This window comes from Balaenoptera physalus (genome assembly GCF_965194825.1).
Source record: "Balaenoptera physalus genome assembly, chromosome: 2".
Lineage (NCBI taxonomy): Eukaryota > Metazoa > Chordata > Mammalia > Artiodactyla > Balaenopteridae > Balaenoptera > Balaenoptera physalus.
In genome coordinates, this window is record NC_138883.1 from 34,175,311 (window position 1) to 34,199,389 (window position 24,079).

Sequence of the window (24,079 nt, forward strand, 5' to 3'; positions counted from 1 at the left end):
TGAAGGCAGGGGCTTGACCAGATTACCCCATCATAAGGAGCAGGTGTGTAATAGAGTTCTGAATGTATTTCAAAACCTTCTGGTCACTCAAGGCTTAGAAACTGAACTTTAACCATATGATATTCTCACCCACATTTACTTGTGTGAATTGCATATGCTATCATGGATCATCAGACTATCCGTAAGACTTAGGAAAACAAATTCTGTTGAGTAAAGCCATTTCCGCCTGATATGTAAATCTAAACAACCTCCCAACAGTGGGTTAAATAATAGAATTATGTCTCCAAGGAAGGAAAGCTACGATTTCATAAATCCAGTATTAAGATGTTTCTCTTTTCCCACAGACTTTTTGTAACACCATTCGAAGGTGATTTGTGGTCACAGGGATGGGTGTGGATGACTGAACAAATGAATTTGTCATAGCCTTTAACAATAACCTTAAGAGCAAAGAGAGGAAAAGTCATAGATGAGCTGGAAAAGAGGCAGCATGTTTGTGAGTAGCATGGTTTTCCGAAGAGAACTATAAAAGGCTTCCTGATGTATTTAGCATCTGATGTCTGGTATACTTGGAGCAGTATATCATTCTTACAATTCTGCTTAGTTGGTTGACGGTTTTGTTCAAGTTAATGAGAAAAAGGAACATGAACACAGACATCTATCAGAACTTCACTCATTCATTTCTCCATGGAGTGAACCACTTCTTTGCTGGATCGGATAATAGCTTCAAATACTGGAAAAATATTTTCTCAAGTTTTTTGTGCTATTCAAAATATAGTGGCTATAGACATGACACACTTTCAAGTTTAATCTACATTATTAACGCTTTATCGCTTTCTTAAGTCTAGACAATTAACAAAACAATAAATCAAGTCCTGATTTGTTGTGTTTGCTAATTTCCATGGGGTTAGTACCTCTTTTGTGGCTGATTTCAAGTTACCAACATGATGTCAGTGAACACAGAGCTGGAAAAAGTGTTCAGTAGTATACACCATTATACAGTATTTCCAATGCAGATAAAATAGGCACAAATGACTTCAAGAGCATTGATAACAGTAAAATGTAGTAAAAATAATTATGAAGTGATGAGTTTTGAGTACTTATTTTTTGTTTTTAATGTAATTTATTTTAATGATAAGTTTATATAGTTTAATTTTTACTGATAACCAGCTCAGAAAATTTCTGAAAATTTAATAGTTTGTTGTCAGGAGCTGGTAGGGGCTGGATCCTGCCCACCACTGGTCTCGAATCACATCCCACACATTGTTGCTATTCCACCAGGTTTACAAACAACTTTTCAGTTTTCCAAGTTAAAAATCTCTTGGAGAAAGATGATGAATTTTGTGTGTTAAAGAGACAACAACAACAACAACAAAAAAACCAAAAATAAATAAAAATTGCAATACTGCAATTTGTATCTTTTATGTAGTCAAGTTTGTAGCTAACAACAGAAAACATATGAAACATTTATACACCCAGAGCCTTTAGGAAATCAAGTAATAAAAGCACCTTTGCATCTTGGGGGAAAGAAATGTAGGCAGAAGATATTTGTTTGGGTAAAAAAGGACATGGAGATAAGAATAAAGATGTTTGCATCAATTTCCACATTTAAAACTGGTCAGAAAGACTTGATTTCCTAAGGGAACAGAAAATAAAAGAAATAGCTCCTTATAAGTGAATCATAAGGATTCTTTCCATAGACAAAAAAGCAACCGCAATATAAATGCTTTAGATGCCATCATTACATGGCAATACTAACTTTTCAATTTGTAAAGATAAAAGGGAAAATGTTTAGGAAATCCAAAGCCATTTCACTAATCCCTATAGCCAAAGTAAACCAGTGAGAGAATGAGAGAACTTATTCCACGAAATGGTCATTTATGATGTTAACTAGCACTTTTAAAGACTTTCAAAAATAGCTCTGCATTGCCTGGTTAATCTTTGAAAAACTAAAAGCAATTAAGTAGCTCTCCATCCTTTAGAAAAGTTCAATTAACCAGTTTCACACTAAAAGGGTAAATTTTCACATTAAAAGGGTGAAAATTCACTGCCTTCCCTTTCATGGAAAGTATGTGTAAATTACTTTCCAAAACTGAGCATAATATCCTATGGAATTGTTTATTTCAAAAAGTAAGTCTTCAAAGCTGAGGGAAATGTACAGCACACATTGTTTATCTCTACAAGATGGAGCATATGGAAAAACTTATAACTGTCAAGTGTTATTACACTGCAAAACAAACGTGGAAGTACACAATAGGGATAAATATAGTGAGACTCGTTCACAAATTGGAGATGCTGGAGGCACATGGAAAAGTTTACAAAAATTGCAATGTTTAAGAGATCAGGAGGACAGCGGTGCTAACCCGGCTTTACAAAAAGATCATATGCAATAGATTCCACTGTTCCTTCTGAATTATAACGCACGTTTAGGCATGCAGGTTAATTTGAGAAGCAGCCCTTAAAGAAAAGGAAAGAAGAAAAACAATTCCTGTCTTGTGTTAAAAATTCCAAATAAGCATTATTGATACTAAAAAAGAAAAGGGTGGGGTGTGTAAAACAATTAAAATCATAAATTTAATAAGCCTTGAGTGGTAAAATACTCAAATGAAAACATAGTTGAAAAATTATTTTAACAAAACATTTATTATAAGCATACGATTTCATTTTTAAAAACTTTAATGCACAGTAATATAAGTTGCTGAGTTAGGGTAATTTTAAAGTGTAATCCATTTTTGCAATGACTTTCAGGGAAAAAAGAAAAAAGGGGGAAAAGGCACTAAACCTACATTTTAAAATGTAAAAATTTGCAGTTATCTCCCCAAATCCTCTCTTTCAATGTGGTCTAGTATTGGAATATACATTATTTCAAAGGTCTAATTTTCACACATAAAGCTTTAATTAAAAAAAATAATAATAATTTCCCTAAAATTTCTCAGTATCAGCAGTGCCCTAAAGAAAAATTCTTTCTGAGTATAAAGACAGAAAAGTACTCCCAGGGAAGTAAAAGCACTCTGTGTTCAAAGTTCACATGAACTAAAGGCAGAGGCTGAACTAAGGTTTGGAAGTACTTTCTATTTTCTTTAGTCCCCTAGTCATTACTTTAACAGGCAAAGAATAACTAAACAGCAAAACTCGTTGACGGAAGCACATACTTTCCACACACTCTAAGTGTCAAAGGCCTGTTTAGAGAAAGGCCAAACAATCTACTGCATCTTAGATGCAAGGGCCAGAATTAGGAGATGTTTCTGACTAAGAAGTCTATTTCTGCCTCTACTATGGCCTCATTTTATAACCTTAGTGAAGAGATTTATCTGTTCCTCACTTGACTTCAAAAATAAAGATGGAGCCACGTAAACTCTACTTAGCTCCCTAGAATATTGTGAGACTACAATAAATAATGTCCATAAAAGCTTTGATCTCTTCAGGAAAAAAATGATTTCTGACATAGGCAGGAGAGGTTTTAGAGGTTCCTGAGAAACTAGTGCTAAGTCAAGGTGGAACACAAGGAACAGATAAACCACAGATCACTAGAAAATGCCTGTTAACCCTTCTTATTTATTTTCCAGGTAAAAATGGTCTTTGAAACTAAGCCCATAAACTGCCATCTAGATCATATCCAATTTCCACTTCCATTACATCCACTTATGCCATCACTACAAATTATAACATCTGAACAGATAAGAGACAGCTATAGTAACTAAACTTATGACTAGAAAAGCAGAGGAGAAATCAGAGTGCTTGATTTCTAGGCCTGGCTCCTCCTGACATTAAAAAAATGAAGAATTAGAAAGTGGGGAAAAAAAAAGATTTCATGCCTCTTTTTAGTCCCATCTGCCCCTCTCATGAGAAGTCATCAGTATGGCTGCCAAGATTTCTTGGTAGAAAGATGATTTTTTAAGATGCAACAACTGTATTTAATTGAACCTTACTTTCTGGATATATGCCAGTATTTGCATTTAAATTATTAAGGTACTGGGGCACAATGGTTTCAATTGAATCTTCTCTATATAAACTCTCTCATGTGTTTAATGCATATCATTTCTATTTTTTTAACTACTGAGCATATAGCGATGGCAACAGTTTACTTTTTCTTCCTTAGACGTTCCATTCACAATAGCCGCACACTTCAAATGCCAGGTACTTGCTAACAGGCCATATAACAAGACAGCAGCATTTGAAGATTTACAATGTGAAATGAAATCATACAGAGTAAAAAAGGAGAGAATAACTGAGTGCATAAACAATCTTAGCAAAAATTCTACACCTTAACATAATCTGTGTTTGTTCCATTGACCACAATTCTAATCCTTAGGGTTTGAAATCTACCATATAACCAATCTTTAATCATTATAATCTTCTAGGAAAGAGCAGTAGATCACTTTTAACTTCTTTTACCGTTAACTAATTCTGTTATTTTCTTTGTATTCCAAGGATACCTAAATGTGGTGTTAGGTTTTGTTATAAATCTTAGTTTATGTCATTAATAAATTGGTATCATGGTCAGGAACAATAGGGCAATAATAGTAATAGACCTTTGAAGGCTGTACCTACTTTTTTATGCTCTGAAACAGGAGGCACAGCTCTACTGGGTGAATCAGACCATAAACATAAAATGTCATATTTTTTCTCCCTCAGTTTCAAACTCATTTAATCTCTCTAAGCATCAGAAAATGCAGTTTGCTTAAGACTAAACAGCAAGTAAATCACAGAACAGGGATTTGAGCCCAAGTCCCTCTTGCTTCAAATGTCTGTGTTCTTTCCATTATGCCCTGGGGCCTCTTACCAGGGGACAGTATTTTCTATACTACTAGAGGAAGGCATGGTCCTCTCAGCATCCAGAATATCAGCGGCAGCTCCTGCTGGCCCAAACCTTCCTACCACAATCAAGCAGAAGGAAATTGTGAGAGGGGGAGAATCCTGATTGCTGTTCCCTATCTAACTCTGGATATATTTTTCCCACAGAGTTAACTTAATAAATGGCAGATGGAATCCACCTTCCGGAGTGCTGGAGTAGCAATGAGGTAAGCTTTCCTTGCATATTGGTACTCAACAAGAGGAGATTAATGTTATATTTTCTTATTTTTGTGTCCCACCCAAGAATATAACTCAGAATGCGTTAATTTGTGAGAAAGTAATTCTTCACTTTTTAAAGACTTGAATTAATTTTCCTTGAATTAGTTGACGTTTACACAGAGTATCTGATCATGTACATAAAACAGAAACAACTCATTTTCTGAACACTTTAAAACTGACATCCTGCTAACCTTCCTAAGGCAAACACCTTAAGTTATTTTTTTAAAAGATAAGGAAAGGGCTTGCCTGGTGGTGCACTGGTTGAGAATCTGCCTGCCAATGCAGGGGACACGGGTTCGAGCCCTGGTCTGGGAAGATCCCATATGCCACGGAGCAACTGGGCCCGTGAGCCACAATTACTGAGCCTGCGCGTCTGGAGCCTGTGCTCCACAACAAGAAAGGCCGCGACAGTGAGAGGCCCGCGCACCGCGATGAAGAGTGGCCCCCACTTGCCACAACTAGAGAAAGCCCTCGCACAGAAACGAAGACCCAACGCAGCCATAGATAAATAAATAAATAAATAAAAGAGAAAAAAAAAAAAAAAAAAGCCGCCTCCTCAGCCTTGCCTTATAAAAAAAAAAAAAAAGATAAGGAAAAAAGAAAAAAAAAGACTCTGGAAATAAGAGATAAAATGATGAAATCCATGAATATAAATTCTTGACAGTTTAACTTATATAAGTAAAAGAACTGAGTAAATTAAATTATCAGAATCCAAAAGAACCAGAGATCATATTGCAACCAAGCAGCAGACCTAAACCCAAAATGGATTTAGAATATATTTAACATTGGAGGCGCAAAGTTAATTCCTTTGTCATATCCTCTTCTTGCTTCTGCTTGAAATCCAAGGCACATGGGGTGAATTTGCTTAATCTGCAACATTAGGAATCCCAAACTCTTCAGAGGAGCCCTCCAGGCTCTCTGGGTATAGACAATTGCCAGAGCAGAATCTGAAAAATATGGAACAGCTTACTCTTTCTCCCTAAAGGACTTTTTCATAACTAACTAGACTAATCTTCCTCCGAGGGATTTTAAAACAACAGATTTACCTTTTTTGCTAAAAGTGATATCTAGGTCTGCCTGAAACTGTGCACAAGGGACATCCATTAAATTACCTCTAGTTAATGATAATTTTGTATCAAATGGGGTTATACAAATAAACTATCTTCCTAACATTCCTGTTATAGACTTAAGAAGGCAAATAATCCTGACTGGTCTAAAAACAAAAGTCTAATCTGTTCTGGGAAAAGAGTTCTGACAAATCCTAATTCCAACAGTATGAAAGGCCCAGTAATGACAAGATTAGGAATATTTCCCTGTAAAATTTTCCTAATTAACGTTTTTGATCCAAGATGCACTAAAAAATGAACAAAAGCTGCTCCAAACTACATTATCAAACAAACAGTCAAAGAGTTGGTACTCATATTAGTAAGGTAGTAAGGCAAGGAAAACTAATATATAGTGATCTGTTTGTTTTCTCAGATTTTAAAAAAAAAAGGACTTCTTCCTTAGGAACAATAAAAACACAATCAGTATCAACTACCTTCCATAATGAAGCTTTCATAAATAACCTTGAAGACAATGCGTCTTAGCTAGCAGGTTCTAGTCACCCATGTCTTTCTAGAGCATTCATTTTTCCTTGTCAGGGATGATTCAGCTCCATAGCCTACTTAGACCCAAGGTTGACTGGGAAGGAGAGGGTCATTAATCCAGCAACAGGTTCCCCCTTTGCAGTCTCCACGCATGCAAACAGCCTGTGGAGGGGCTATGAAGAGCCAAAAAGTCTAAGCCACAGCCCTATGTCCTCCTAGTGCTTTCTATTTAGCTTGTTGGAGAACAAGACAGTTCAGTGGGCTTCACTATCTTCTCAAATGCACCATTAGAAGACTACATGATTTAGATTCAACATCTAGTTGAAAAACTTCACAAAATTGTCCATGGAAATGTCATCCAAATACAGCTGTAAGACTGAATGAAAGTTGGAGACGTCCTGATGTTAAGTGGCATTTTACACTCAAAAGCATCCAAATGGATGGAAAAAAATTGGTGTTTGTAGTATAGAATAAAAACAAACATTAAAAGATTTTAAAATAAGGGAATGTGTGAAGATAGAAAAATAAGAGCATGTGTTGAAAAGCAGTCTTATTATTTTCCACATTTATTTATGTTTAAAGATATATTCAAAGCTAAATACAGGAATACCATATGTAGCTCTAAACACTAACAAATGTTGTGACATAGGATGGTTCTTCTCCTCACTGAATTAATTATTTACCAACAACATTTAATAAAATTTTGCTGAGTGTCTACTATAGCCAGGCACTCTACTAGGAAATACACTGATGAGCAAACAGCACATGGTTCCTGCCTTCAGGGATCGTGAGAGGAGACAAGGAACTTTCATATGTAACAAACACTATGATGATATAATGATATGGAACAGACCACAGGGACACCAACCCTGCAGGAAGGCCCATCTGAGGAAGTAAAATGTAGGTTGAGAACAGAGGCTTAAGCAGGAAAGAGGAATGATGAAAGAGGCGGTGGAACAGTACGTGAAAGAGCTGAACAAAGTGGAAAGAAATTAAATTCAACAGGGCTAGGGCATGGACAATGGGAACCATGGTGCAAGATAAAGCTGAAGAAATAAGTAGGATCTGATCAAGAAGGGCTTGGCCCTAAGGATTATAAGAAGTCGCTGGAATGTTTAGAAAAGGGAATAATATTATCAGCTTTGCGTTTTTTAGAAGATCACTCTATCTACAGTGTGGAGTATGGAATAGTGTGGTACAGGAATGAATGACAGAAAGCTGTTATCACAATTTTTTGGGAGATGATAGCTCTTTGGACTGGAATGATGGCATCTAAGGAAAAAGAGATGTAGAAAAATTGAAGAGCTATTTAGGAGGTAAAATTATCAGAATTCTGCTTGGTGATGGAATGTAGGGAAGGAAGAAGAAGAAGGGGACAAGGCTACCTCCCAGGTTTCTGACTTGAACCGCTGGGAGATGTAGTCACTGGAGGCAGAACAGGTTTGGAGAGGGAAGGGCGGGAAAGTAATGAGATATCAGGATTGGGAATAAAATCTGAAATGTTTGGGAAGCCAGACTGGAGTGGGTTCCAAAATGAGCAGGAGGTAAAAACTGGAGAAGAGGTGTGATGGGGAAGAGAAAAATAGAGTGCTAAATATGTAGTTGAAATAGGACAATATATAAAGATGAGCTTAATAAATTTAGAAGCCAGTAGAAAGGGAGGTAATAATAATAATACAGAAATAATAATAATAATACAAAGACCTTTCTTTTGAGTGCTTAATTTGTTCCAACCACAAAGCTTATAGCACTTTAAAAATAAAAATATTCAATCTTTCAATCTTCACAACAACCCTATGACATAGGTATTATTATCCCCAACTAACACACAAGGAAACTGAGGATGAGAGATATTATATAATTTGCCCAAAATTTCACAGCAACAGACCTCAACTTTGAATCCAAGTATGTCTGATTACAAAGCCCATGCTCATAATCACCATGCTACACACAGGATTTAAGAGAGAGACAGGATTAAGAAAAATCAAGACCCCTCTAAGGTGGAAAAGGATAGGCCCCGGACTTTAGGAAATGAGGGAAACCTTTTTTCATAACAGAAGGGACAAAGGAAAAAAAAAAACATGTGGAAAGCTTTACTTTTTTTTAATTTCTATTTTTATTATTATTATTTTTAACATCTTTATTGGAGTATAATTGCTTTAAAATGGTGTGTTAGTTTCTGCTGTATAACAAAGTGAATCAAGCTATACGTATACATATATCCCCATATCTCCTCCCTCTTGCGTCTCCCTCCCACCCTCCCTATCCCACCCCTCTAGGTGGTCACAAAGCACCAAGCTGATCTCCCTGTGCTATGTGGCTGCTTCCCACTAGCGATCTGTTTTACATTTGGTAGTGTATATATGTCCATGCCACTCTCTCACTTCGTCCCAGCTTACCCTTCCCCCTCCCCGTGTCCTCAAGTCCATTCTCTACATCTGCGTGAAAGGTTTACTTCTAATGGCAGATGAGGAACGAGTTTTCCATTGGAAGATTTCTATCTTTCCTATTGACTTGGAAGTAGTCATTTGCTGAGGATCAAGACAGAATGAATGAGTAAGGTATTTGAGAAGAGTAGAAAATAATTGAAATTGTCCTTCATTCATTGAACAAAATGCATTGGGTACTATTCTAGGCACCGGGGTCATAGTAGTAAAAAAAAGAGATGAAGTTACCAGTTCATATGATCCTTAAATTTAAGCAGGGGAACACATAAAATAAACAAGATAATTTCACATTGTGATATGCTAATGGAGGAAATTAAGCAGGGTAATGGGGCTGAGAGAGCTTAGGGAGAACTGTTTTATATGAGGGGCTCAGGGGGACACAAGCTGGGACCAGCAGGAGAAGCCCCAGGTGAAGTATATTGTCATGGAGAATGGAGGAGAGAGTTATTTAGGGAATGACACAAGTTTGCTGGGTAATGCTGAGAGGACAGATGAGGTGAGGGCCCTGTATTTATGGAGACATTAATCTGCCTCACTCTATATTTTTCTCCAACTGAACTCAGCAGCTCAGGAGCAATGGCAGAAAAAGCTCAGAGTCACCCACAGTTAGGAATATACCAAGCAGACATGACTGATAATGGGGCCCAGGAGTTCAGTAAGCTGACAAGAGATAAGTTAGAGTTATGGTCCATGGACCCTGAAGTGAAGAGAAAGGAGAGTGAAGAATGCATCCCATATAATTGCAAGTCCTTATAAGGCTGAAGATGTGGTGGATTAGCTGGAAAGATAAGGAAATTATGGCCAGAGAGGAAAACATCTGAATTTCAGAAGAGAGAAAGAAAAAGGTATCAAAGATGTGATTTTAAAAAAAGATGAAGAGACAAAGGAATTGGAAGAAGAATAATGGGAGAAATGGAGGTACAAATACAAGAAGATGGAGAGTAAAGTAGAGGGACTGGGGGACAATGATAGCCCAGAAAAGAAATACGAGTTGGTTTAGCTGAGTAGCAAAAGCATCCTCAAAGAAGCAGAGTATTTTAGAGCAGATGAAGAAATGGTGGTCTAAAAGAGGTAGGGGGAGCTTAGGAAGACAATGACCCTGTGAGTGTGAAAGTGTGGGAAAATGATGGGTATCCTCTCAAAAGAGGTGTAGAAAAAATAGCATCTCAGGAGAGACCCAGACCTCAAGTCAGGAGGAACCTTCCTAAGAGTGGCTTACCAATGCTGAAATTTCAGACATGCCTGCCATCACTGGCATCTGATCCTTGTGTGAAGGAACCAATTCTCAGGGTGCAATATTCTCCATCTATGTTTCTCTTTTGCCCTGATTCCTCTAATATGACATTAACATAGTAGGGCAGAAATCCAAGAAAACCACTAGTCCGGAATAAACATCCTTTTAGACAATTAAAAAAAAAATTTATACTTGGAAAAAAAAGAAAGCAAAGCTGCCATGTTGACATCAGAACAGTAAAGCAGTTTATTTAGAGAGTCATTTGAACAAGGCAGACACAGTTTAAGGACCCAGGGGAGGTTTTCAGTTTCCACCATCTGGTTATTTCCCCAAGTCCTCTGCCATGCATCACAAAGCTCTCTGTGAATCCACTTAAAAAGGAAAGGGCTAACACTCCTTTTTATTTCCTTAACACTGCCCTCAATAAAAGGTGGTGTTATCCAAAGGATAAAATAAATATTCAGCCACAAGATTCACAGGGCAAAAATATACTTACTTATATGGAAAGGTGTTCTTTTTCATTGTTGAACATAAAAAGTAGGTTATAAAATAAGATATTGAGTACGAGCTCATTTATGCAAACAATAAATGTTTTTTTTTTATTGCAGTAAAATATGCATAACATAAAACTTACCATTTAACCATTTTCAAGTGTACAGTTCAGTGACATTAAATACACTCACACTGTTGTGCAACCATCGTTACCATCCATCTCCCGAACTTTTTCATCTTCCCAAACTTAAATTCTGTACACGTCACATAAAACAATGAATTTTTACATATGAACACAGAAAAAGTCTGAATGGATACACTCTAAAAATGTTAATAGCGGATAGTGCAATTATAGGTGGTTTTCTTTTCTATGTTTTCTATGTTTTAGTCCTCTATATTTTCTGATTTTTTTCTAAAAGGAACTGCATCTCTACTGTACTTTTTTAAAGTAATTTTTAATGATTCTTTAAAAGACATTAAAGTTCAAACATTAAAAAAGAAAAGAAAAACAGGATTAGAGGCGATGCTCATTACCTTCTTTAGATCCGGACTAGTAACTAAAGTATATTCCATGAGTGATCTCAAGCAACTCAAATTTTCTATGTATCTTTTAGAAATACATATTTTTAGAATTTAGGACTACATATTTTTTAAAAAGTCAATGCATTATCAGTTGCCTAATAAACAGAACAATACTTGAAAATACTTGAAAAATGATTACTGCAGTATAGAAAGCTAATTATCCCCCGCTGCCCATTTTCTCCCTTCTTCCAAGTAATAAGAACCCCAATTCTTAGCTGGGTACACTGATGTCCAACCAAAAGACAATATTTCCTGGTTGTTGCTCCTGGAGTTATGGCCATGTGACTAAATTTTAGCCAAAGAGGAAGTGCTATGTGCAACTTCCCAGAAGTGCCCTTGAAGGGAAGGGGTGCACTCAAAGAGTTTGCTTCTTCCCCCCACCCCCCTCTTTCTACCCCCAGCCCTAACCATGTGAGGCCACATGCAATCCAGGAAAAGGAACTGAATTGGCCGGCACCTTGATCTTCAACTTTTGAGCCTCCAGAACTGTGAGAAAATTAATTTCTCATGTTTAAGCACCTGATCTATGGTGTTTTGTTATAGCAGCCCAAGCAGACTAATATACAGTCATTCACTCAGTTGTTACTGATTACCTGATAACTAATTTATTGAATACCTACTATATGCCAGGAACATTACATACTTTACCGCTAACCCTCTCAGTAACCCCACAAACTAGAGATCATTATATTCACTTTGGTGATAAGACGCCTGAGGCCCAAAGAATAATTACCTGAGGTCCCATAGCTGGGAAGTGAAAAGTCAGATTTACTTACTCTAAAGTTCATTACCTATCATACCCCATGGCCCACACATCTCTGCATCAAGGAGTTTATGGTATTTTAGAAAGACAATCCAGACAAATAAAAAGCTGAGTAATTCAAAAGGTTAATAAGGTTAGCACATGACACAAACACAGAAATAATAAGAAGTACTAGGAGTTCCTAGGAGGGAGAGTTCAAGAGATCATGAAATGCTTCAATTTCTCCCCCATAAAAATATAGAGAATTACATTAAACCAAATCCTTGTTGAAACCCATCCAAACCAAGTAAATAAAGTGGTAAGAGACATTACAACCTTGGAACAAAGGTAAAATCTTAATAGAACTTGCTTTGACATTTAAATTGGTACCTTTAAAAGTCACCAAAAAAGCATTTTCCTGCTACAAGGTATGCCACAGGTGATTTGCTTCATCACATCTCCATCTTTAGGAGAAAAAAATTACACAGAAGCTTAGCTTTTCTAAATTGTCTACTATAGTTAACCAGTCATTGACTAAAAAGGGACAGGGAAAATAGTTAAAACCATTTTCTGGAAGTGTGTGAAATTAGATTATCTGCTTTTATTTAAAGATAATTTGAAAAAGTCTGAGAAATTCTTTCACAAAAGAAGAGCTATAAATGGTCAAATAAATTTTTAACAATGCATAGATTAGACAGGAATGTGGGACACATAGAAGCCAGCATCATTTTGGAACAATATGTCTTCAACTTTCTTAAAGTGATAGTTAGCTACTTAACTACTAAGCAGCCTTTCTGAATCGGTAATTCCGAAGTTAACGCTTTTAACATAGGATACTTTTACAAAAATTCAAAATCTTCCATGGAAATCTATGATAACCTGTACATGAAATCCAGGGGGAAAAACAAATCCAGTATTGATCTATAAAAACCTAATTCAATTTGTATGTTCTATTGGTTGTTAGAAAAAAATATTTAATGTCTAAATCTGGAAAGATGTATCTTGATAATGCTTTTAATTCAACACAAAATTAGAGGTATTATTTAGAATTTGGTTTTGTGACAAAGATGATACTATGTTTTCATTATAAATATAAAATATGCTCATTACTGGAAATTTGTAAAATGAAGAAAAGGATAAAGAACACAGCCATGTCCTCACCACTAACAGTTCCTTCTAATTAACATATTTTTATATTTTTAAAAAATTTTGATAATTCTATATAGATTAGATATTCAGCATTTTTTTCTTTTTCACTTCAACATATGGCATTTTTCTATGTTGTTATTAAACCAACAACATAAGTCGCTTTTAATTCTAGGAAACATTCCAATAAAGTTTCTTAACCACAATTCACTTTAAACAATTAGGTTGCTTTTTGTTATGCTAATAATGCCAAGATAAATATCTTTGTGTTCTTTCCAATTCACAGATAATTTCCTTAGCCTAAATTCTAGCAGTGAAATTACGAGCCAAAGTCATACAATCAGTAAATAGCAGGGCCTGGGTAAAGAGATGTGGTAGAGTTCACAAGTGCTTATTGCTAAACTTTCAGGAATTTCCTAAGCCAGTTGTTAAATACAGAGATCATTAAAAATTAAATTTTGTAAATGTATAATTAAATAAATTTTAAATAAAACAAATACTCAAAATTCATCATTTTTCATTGTGTTACTACATTTTACTACTATCCTGGCTCAGAGTTGTTAACATCTACTGTATCTATATTGTGGGGACACTACTATATAATGGTATTCTACTGCACATCTCTTCCGTCAACATTCAGTGATGTCATGTTGTAGCATGCATTTGGCCATAGTGGGAGTATTCATACCATGGAAATTGGAAAATGGTACAAATGGGGCTTTTTACCCTCCTAGAGAATCCAGAGAATTAGCCTGATAATTCAGATGGTGAGCTATACATGTATCTTATTTATTTCACCCTCAAACTGTGTATTTTTCAACCTATCTACACCTTTTAAAAGCCCTCAAAAAGATGGGAGCAGAGACTGACATCTAAGCATTTTAATCAGTTTTACTACTTGAGCCACTTGGTAAATGTTTATAAAGTATTTTTGAAGAGTACTGTGTTGAGTGGCTGTAGGTGATACAGAAATGTTGAAGTCTTCAAGTAAAAAATGATAAATACCATGAGATAAAAATGATACAGGGATGCAAAGAAAGGAGAGATTATGTCCTGAAGAATTTTAAAAGGTCCACAAAAGAGAACATTTTCAGATGAATAAATAGTGCCATAGAAAAGTAAAATGATTAAGGCTATCAAAAACTCCATCCTCTTCCTTTTCAGAGCACTTTTATATAACTGCTTTATAACATATCACTCCCCTCATCCTATGTTATAATGACTATTATATACCTCTGCTCCACTATACTACTCATACCTTCAGAGCAGAGCTTCCTTTATCTTTTTATCCCCATCATAGTAGATGTTCAATAAATGTTTCTTTAATGAGTGAGTGAGTGAAAGAATGGATTAATGAATAAGAGCTGACATTTATGAGTTTACAATGTGCTAAGCACTGTCCTAAGCACTTTACATATATTAAATCATTTAATTTTCACTACAACACTATGAGGTAGGTTCTGTCTTGACCAATGAGAGAACTCAGCCATTACACATACAATGAAACTGAATCACGAAGATCACGCAGATGGCAGAAGAGCTAGAATATAAATGCAGTCAGTCTAAGTCTAGAGCCCCTGTTTTTTGCCACTACAGCATACCACATCTCAGATTAATGAATGAGCAACAGGACAGCTCCTTTTTGCATTCATTCTTACTACTTCAAAGTCTAAATAAATAAATAAATAATGCATGCTTCTATATTACATATTCCACTCAATGTCATCAGTTCATTCATATTCAGAGTAGTACTGGTCTCTCTCTTAGCTCTCTAAATTTAAAAAAATAAAATAAGTGAGTCTTAAATTTGGCAAGTTTTGATATGCAAATTTCTACATGTACTCCTAATCAAATATCTGTTTTAAAAGAACACCCCAAATTTTCCAATTAGAAAGAAATTTAAATATTCCCCCCAAAATGTTAGACACTTCATTTGAGTTTTGATAATCTAACAAAGCTAACCTTTTCTTATCTGCATACTTTATACTTGATATACATATGTGTGTGTGTGTGTGTGTGTGTGTGTGTGTGGAGAGACTAGGAGATATAGTGTTAACTGTGTCACAAATGAACCAGGGTGAAAGTCACTTTGGCCCACCTTTAAAACATCACTACTGAATTCTGAGGGACAAAAAAGACTGAAAAGCTATAAACAACTTGGTCAGAGACTGTTAAATCTCCAAGGCAAAAATCTATCAACAGATGTTAAAAAACAAAAACAAAAAACCACACAAAACAAAAAAACCCAAGGGCTTGAAATATGTCCAACAAACACTCATAGTGTTAATGGAAAAAAGAAAAAGGGGAGGAGGACTCTTTCTCCCTGATAAAACGCCTTCATGACAATGGAGACTGAAAGGTCACTGACCTTACCAACAAAAGGGTGTGATTTCAACAGCAATGAAGGTAAAGATAGCAATTAGGTAAGATTATCACACCTAGACCAAGATATTGTATTGATTTTCATAAAAGGACACAGAATCAATCTATCATTCAAGTTTGGTAAGTTAGTACACGATTATTGTCAGAGTATTATTCATACTTATTCATTTGAAACCTGATTCATGAAGAAATCCCAACTTATTTACCATAGCCCAGCTCTAAGAATATGTAAGGATGGAATCTTGGAGGCTTGACCACTGCACTCATTTAAAAAATTACCTACTAGAAACTATGCTTCTCTTAAATGCATTCTAATGCAAGAAATAGAAGTGTGCATTTGAAATATTTTTAAATCTTTAAATAAATAATACTATGCAAGTTTTTAAAAAACCACAGTAACTTCTTTATTATCCATCAAGGTCAGAGAATGTTGTATTCCAGTTAATCCAATATTCTGATTCAGTTTCTTCATCTGTAAAATAAGACTATTATGAATTATATGAATTAATATTTGTAAAGTACTTAGTGTCTGGCATATTGATTAAATCCTATATAAGTGATTGTTAAATAAATAAAATGATATAATTATAGTAAACTGTATTTCCAAAAATGTCCTCAGCCTTTTTTCTGGTCCCACATGCTCTTCCAGAACCCTGCCACTCCCTGTCAAAAGGTGGAGTCTTTTTTCTCCCCTTGAACTTGGTGGACTTGTGACTGTTCTGAACATCAAAGAAGGAAAGAAATGATGTTCTGTAATTCCCAAGGCTATGTCATAGAAAGGATACAGCTTCTGCCTGGCTCTCTCTTTTTGGAATGCATGCTCTGGGGAACCCAGATAGCGCACTTAAAGAAGGCCAAACTAATCCATTTGGAGAGATCACAAGCAGAGACCCATATGGAGAGGAATTGGAGCCTTCCTAGCCAACAGCCAGCAACAACTGCCAGAATGAATGAGTCTTCAGATGATTCCAGTTCCCAGCCTTTGAAGTTTTCCAGCTTCAGACATTGTGGAACAAAGAGAGAAGCCATCCTGCTGTGCCCTGTCCAAACTCCTGATCCACAGAATCTGTGAGCATAATAACCTATTTTTTCACACCACTAAATTTTGGGGTAATTTGTTACACAGCCATAGGACCAGGAACAATAAAACCGCTACACTTAAGATTTGCATTTCAACTAAAATCAAAAAGATTTTAAAGTGGCTTACAAAATTAAATATAATGCAAACAGGGCCCAGATAAAACAGAACAGAGACTCATAAAACAAAGCAGAAACAACTGTCAGGCATTCAACACAGTATTATAACAACACTGATGGAGCCATGAGTCAATGCTCCTAATAGCCCTAGAAGGCTACTGGTATTATCTCTATTTTACATAGCACATGCAAATCAGAAATGAAATACCCTAAAACTAAAACTATGGAAAACATATTTTCCATACTTTCATCTCGCTTTGTTGATTCCGATGGCACTTTTTGGATCCTTGTAATGGATCTTCACCGTGACTATTGCTAATCTATACTAGTAGGAGTTGGCAAACTTTTTCTTAAAGGGCCAGATGAACATTTTAGTCTCTGAAGGTTATATGTAGTCTTTGCTGCATATTCTTCGTTCGTTTGTTATAGCCCTTTAAAAATGTAAAACCATGCTTAGACTGTGCTCACCACAAAAACATTCTGTGGGCTGGCCCTTGGGCCATAGTTTGCCCGACAGACCACTATAGGGAAATGTTGAATACTAGAAGTTTAAATTAATAAACCCATTTTTATTATAATACTTATAATGGCATCTACAGTTATACTAAATTAAGAAAACATCGTTTCTGGCTCCAGCCTACTATTATCCACTGAAACCACAAGCTTCCATGAACTGTTGGTAAGTGAAAATGTAGCTCCAAACATCCATAATTTCCATTATAATAAATGTCTATTCATAATTGACATTCACCAACACTGAAAAGGTCTGGAAGACTGTCTGAAAGAAATGATCTCTCTAGGGTCTAACTGCTTTTCCAGGCATCTACATGGATATCTCTTTGTTTGTTTATTGAGATAGCCCAGTGTGACTGATAAAACACTGAATACTTCTAACCTCTAGTGTCAATCCTTTACAAGAAAATGTTTATTATTCTTGGCAGGAAATGATGGAAACTGGTGAGAAATAGCCAGACTACCTTCACATGTAAGTGAACTGGAATTTTTAGGGAACAGTTCTCCCTAGTAAATTTGTCTACACAGAGCTTAATCAACCAAATTTACAACTGTTAACAGGTTGTGCCTCTGTATTCCCAAACATATAAATAAACTTCTTAATCAGAATGAAAACAGGTTCAAGGTCCAGTTGTTTAAACTGGAATTGGTACAGCCAGGACCCAACTGCAGTTAAAGTGACTGTTAAGGAGAATCATAATCTTAGTAGAAAAGTTGTTTTCCAGTTTCTTCAAAGCTACAAAGATACTGCTTGACAAATACTTCTGTGATCACCTAAAACCAAAGTTATCTGATCTCATCTAAAATGCCCAATCTAATGCCAAATCAAACACACTAATTTTCAAGTTGAAGTTCCAAATTAGGAAGAAGCTAATTACTTAAATTCAAATTGGAAGGGGAAAGATTTTTAAGTGCCTATAAATCAAAAGGCCCATAGAAACTGGAATGAGTACTGGAGTGAGGAAATGAAATCACATGTATAAAAAGTTTTATTCATTTTGCTTAGGAATGCGAAAGTAAATAAAGTTTAAGTAAATAAAAAGCAGTAAGTATAGGTTCAAAGACAGCCCTTTTTACAGACTAAGAATAGATAGCTGAACACTAGTAACTAAGGTGTTGGCCATGTCATGATAATAGAAACAATTTATCTTGCTGAATTAATTAGTTAAAACAGTCATCAAGAAAAGTAACCAAACCAATCACCAAAAAGGTACAGCCAATTTACACCCTTCCATTTTTGAAAATCCCTGGAAAATTAGAAGTGTTATTTCACGGCATCTGATATTTTTATTATTGTGTTTAACACTCTACATTTCTTTCACCAAAAGATCATCCAAAAGACAAAGAAATATAAATTTCTTTGTATTGAGTACAAACAAAACAGAGCAGCTAACCATACAGAAAAAAACTATCACCCATAAAAATAGCACTTTTGAGCCTATATTACTACACAACTGACAAATTCTATTTATTATAACTTGAGCTTAAACAATGCTATATCCTGTTTGAAACCTCAATTTTATGATAGATACTCAAATGCTATATCTGCCAAATTCTACTTTTCCTCAAATTATTCCAATATGACTTCAAACTAACTGTCCACAGTAGAAGCTGATGAGAAGAAATAGCTCAGGTATATACATTTTCAAAGTTCTGGGAAGGGATCCTATAACATTTAAAATAATGACATTTAAGCACAAGTATCTATTTATAAGCATCTGAATTCTTCTGACAAAGGAAATATTTTTATACTGACAAAACCGAGCCCATTACTCTAAAACCTTACATATTTGTTAGAAAAGCAGGGAGAAATTTGGTCTGAATAAATAAAATGAATAAATGATTCAGGATCCCAAACAACTCTCAGCTTCTCCAATGAAGCTGTAGGTCTGATGACCCAAGGTTTCAATGACCTTTTTCCCTGAACTTCTACGCATCTATGGAATAATCACATGGCCAAGCAATTAATTATATATCGATTTCTATTGTTTTCAAGACATTTGTTACGTTGTTTTAGTCTTTAAAATCTTTTGAACCTCAAAGCCATCTAAACACATCAGTAAGCAATTCTTAAGAACTTACTTCCTTTAAAACTTTCCCTAGTGCTGTGGAAAGGTATGTTCCAATTAAATATAAAAATGTTTGAATATCAAGTTAAGGATTTGCACTTAATGCATAGATCATGGGAAGCCACCGAATTAAAGTGGAATGGTAACAGCAATATCTGAAGAAGAGTAATCTAGATATCTTGTACAGGTCGGATTAGAAGGTTGAAAGACTGAAGGAAAAACAAAATAAAATTAAGAAACTATTCAATTGTCCACAAAATAGGTGGCTGGTGTCTGAGCTAAAGTGGTGGGAAGGAAAGCAGAAGTGGGCATAGAAACAGATAAATAGATAGAGGGAGCCTAAAAATTGTCACAAACTGGTAATTTCTTAAGTCTGAGAATAAGATAGAAAGCATGGTCAAAGATGATTAGTTTCAGTCCAGCAAACATTTACGGAGAACCTACTTTGTACAAGGCATTCAAAAATGATGAAAATGAAGTTTGATCATAATCAATACTATAATATACGTATAAACAACATATTATCATAGTCCAGAGGATGACACAATCAATCTTGAGTAGAATTTTGGGAAGACCAACATTTTAAGCCTGACTCTTAGAATAATGATACTTATGCCAAATGTTGTCTATTCGTTCTTCAAAATGTACTTTAATCCACCTCCCTTAAATCTCTTTCTACAAAGTCCAAGCACAGGTCTTCTTTTACCTGTAATACTTCATTAGACTCCCAGCATCAAGCATGCTCTCTCACCCAGCTGCTCCTCAGTATAGCAAATCAAGTTAATTACCAAGTTTTAGCAGACTGCTTTCCTCCTGCTACTCTCTTACTACTCTAAAGGAGAGGACTTTGGTGACTTTCAGTGATTTTGAGGATCAATCTGTTGCTGCCCAAACAGTCACTTCTTTAAAGCCTCTCATCCTACTTTTCATCTGAGCTCTTCTCATTTTGGTCATAAGAGTTTTACATTCCTTTTTATCCAGGTTAAAGCGATGTATCCTCATTGTAAAGGTGGTTTGAGGAGCACATGACTTATGAGTCAGAAAATGTGAGACTGCATACTGGCTCTACCACCTCCTGGTTATATGATATTGGACAAGTCCGTCTGCACTCTTATTTCTGTACCTGAAGAAACAGAGCCAACCTCACAGGGATATTTTGAGGATTTATGTGAAGTTTTCATAAAGTGAGAAGAGACAGGACATAAACTTCGGTAAATATGAAGATGATTATAGATCCATATTAAGTAAAGTCAATTCTTTACCTAATGAGTAATGGTTCAGAGCCTAGATCAGGGATTGGCTAGTCCAAGTTTCTGACTCCATTTGTTTTGGCATGCCAGGCTAATGGGGCAGGGTAGAGAGGCACATTAGATAATTTTTAATCTATATCCATGTAGTGATGTCCCAATACTCCTGAAGCTTTTGGCTTTGTATCTCTATCCAATCCAAATAAATTGAAGTTTTCATCTACAGAGAAAAAAAAAAGTCTAACTGACCTTTTTAAGCTTGATTACTGTAGAATTTCCAATAACTGCTCCCCACTCTTTTTTTTTTAATTAATTAATTAATTTATTTATTTTTGGGTGCGTTGGGTCTTCCTTTCTGCGCGAGGGCTTTCTCCAGCTGCGTTAAGCGGGGGCCACTCCTCATCGCGGTGCGCGGGCCTCTTACTATCGTGGCCTCTCTTATTGCGGAGCACAGGCTCCAGACGCGCAGGCTCAGTAGTTGTGGCTCACGGCCTAGTCGCTCCGCGGCATGTGGGATCCTCCCAAACCAGGGCTCGAACCCGTGTCCCCTGCACCGGCAGGCAGACTGTCAACCACTGCGCCACCAGGGAAGCCCCCCACTCTGTTTTTAAAAACATTTGTAGTTTGGGAAATGTAGGCTTTTTTTAATTCACTACTCTCTTCTTCTATGTAAAGGTTCTGCTCAAGTCCTCTATCCAATCATGTGTTAACTGTGTAAAACAATGCTGTGCCACAGAACTTTCTGCAATAGATATGTTCCATATCTGCACTAGCCAATATAGCAGTCACTGGCCACCTGTGGCTCTTGAGCACCTGTAATGCAGCTAGTGCATCTGGAGAATTAATATTTTACTTTAATCTTAATTAATTTATATTTAAATGGCCACAGGTGTCCACCGGCTACCATTTTGGACAGCTCAGGTCTATTGCATGTATGCCAGAGACATACCCATTGAACTTGTAAAATCTACTGAGCCACAGTGTCCATTCCACCCCAATCATAAAAATTCTGCTGCTGCTCTTCAGAGCCCAGAGCTAGTTCCCATACGTGTACCTGCATAACCATGGTTTCTGTCATTGCTCATGGTGTTCCCTCTGCTTAGAACACCCCTCCCCTCACTGTTAGGCCAAGCAAATTCCCATTCATCTTTCAAAGCCAGTTCAAACGTTACCGTCCCCAAGAGCCTCCTTTAAATTTTTTTGAGAGTAACACAGCAGTGAAAAGAGCCATAGCTGAAGAAAAAGGCAGATTAAAGTTTGAATCCCAGATTAAAGTTTGGCCCTTACTAGCCAGCAATTACTATACCTTGAACAAATCTTGAGCCTCAATTTTCTTATCTATAAAATAGTAAAAAAAAAAAAAAAAAAAAATACTACTTTTGCAAATTTGTTGTAAGAATTAGAAATTCGGAGCAGAATTACATTATGGCTAGCATTTATTAAACATCTACTTGTATCAGTCATTATGGAAGTACAACACGTGAATTTTTTCATTTCACTGATAGCAACCCTATAAAGTAAGCAATATCCCTTTACCTATGCATCCATATATTCAGCACTTTTATGCACTTATTCATTCAACAAAACATTTGAGAGCCTAATGTGCCTGGCGAGAAATTGAGGATCAAGGAGTAAACAAAAAAAGTCCTAGCACTCAGAGATCTTATATTCTAGTGGAAAATATAGACAATAAGCAAGAAAACAGACAGATATATAACATCAGTAGTGTTAAGCGTTAATGGAGACAAATGAGGCAAGATAAATAGAGAATAATGGAGGATGCTATTTTATATATGAGGTTGTCTAGCAAGGCCCCTCCACAGAGGTGATACTTGGGCAGGGGACTAACTAAAGCATGAGGATGAGCTATGTGCAAACATGTAGAAATAATGCTCCCAGGAGAAGGAACAACAATTTACTGAGAGCTATTACGTAGTAGATCCTATGCTAGACGCTGGAAATACATGAGTGAACCAGGATTTTACATTATTGTAAATAAATAAACAAAACCATAATGCCTTAGAAGTGACAAGTTCAATGAAGAAAAGGGAAAGATATAAGCAAATAGAGAGTGATGGAAGGAAGCACTGTTATTTCTACTTTAGAGATGAGGATGCTGAGAGGTTAAATAACAAGCTGATAAACTATAAAGCAGGCATTTAAACCCATAAAGTAGCTCATTCTTTCAATTACTATACCATTCTCTCCTGCCTATACTATAAAGTCTCCACTGGGAACTACAGAATGGCAAAAATCATGGTCCATTCTTTGCTATACCCCTAATACCAGTACAATGATACACAGGAGATGCAAAATAAGGTTGAATTAACTAAGATTTCCACTCTAGATGTAATATGAAAACTCCACTGTAATTAAAGAGACCATGACTCTAAAACCAGGAAGATGCCTCTCCTTATTTAGGGAAATCCCATTAACATATTCACAACAATAAATAAAATATAACATTTAGGTTCTGGAAGGAGGTTAGAGTGAGAGAGAAATAGTCAAATGGGCCTAGTGCTTATTACTGCAACACGGAACTACTTGTACGGGCTTGGCAAAGGGTGGGATGGGAGACTGTAATAAATGGGGGAGGAATAACAAAGTTAAGGAATAACAAAGTTATCATCACACAGATGTTAACCGAACTGGTGACAAGTTAGCAATATATATCAGGCTTATTGACACTATTTGCCCAAGTATTTTCTTCATTGTAAACCCTTAAGATTTAGAATACTTCAAGTTTCAAAGCTGCTTCCTATCACTTAGCAAACTAGTTCACAACCACCAGCACTTTAACTCATAAACCGAAGGAAGAAAATCCTAGGGCCATATGAACAAATTCTCACCATGCCATAATAACCTGTTTAATCTATGTGAAAACATCTTATTCGTAATCATTGTACTTCTTTCCTAATTAAAAAGCAATATATATCTATTCTTGAAAATCTGGAAAATTCAGAACTATCTAAAGGAGAAAATATTACCCAAAGATAACTGCTATCAATGAGATGGGGTTTATTTCCAATATAAAGAGGTGTCTATTTTTATATATGTGTATGCGTGTACATGTTTAATAGTTGTTGTGGGGGTGATTGTTGTTTTTTATGGAACTGTTATACTTTTTTACATAGCTCTGTATATTGCTATTTTTCATTTAACATTAACATTACTTGAAGAGCAATTTGCCCACATTTAAAAATACTAATTTTAATAATTGTAAAATATTCTACTGTATGTAATTAACCATCTCTCTGTTGTTGATTCCAAATTTATGCCATTAAAGTTGATGTTGGGATGAACATCACTGTACTTAATCTGTATTAAAAATAATGATTATTTTCTTAGAATAAATTCCAAGCAGTAGAA

At 35.8% G+C, this 24,079-nt stretch overlaps 1 protein-coding gene and 1 long non-coding RNA gene across 3 annotated transcripts in view; both read right to left on the reverse strand.

Annotated features, from left to right (window-relative positions):
* Positions 1-24,079, reverse strand: part of RAD51B (RAD51 paralog B) — a 648,001-nt gene that overhangs the window by 449,076 nt on the left and 174,846 nt on the right. The gene's annotated exons all lie outside the window — the stretch shown is intronic.
* LOC309655979 overlaps positions 6,882-24,079 on the reverse strand; it is a 46,629-nt gene continuing 29,431 nt past the window's right edge. The window contains exon 3 of the long non-coding RNA XR_014261100.1: positions 6,882-16,156. This is a non-coding gene — a long non-coding RNA (uncharacterized lncRNA). The remainder of the gene's footprint in view (positions 16,157-24,079) is intronic.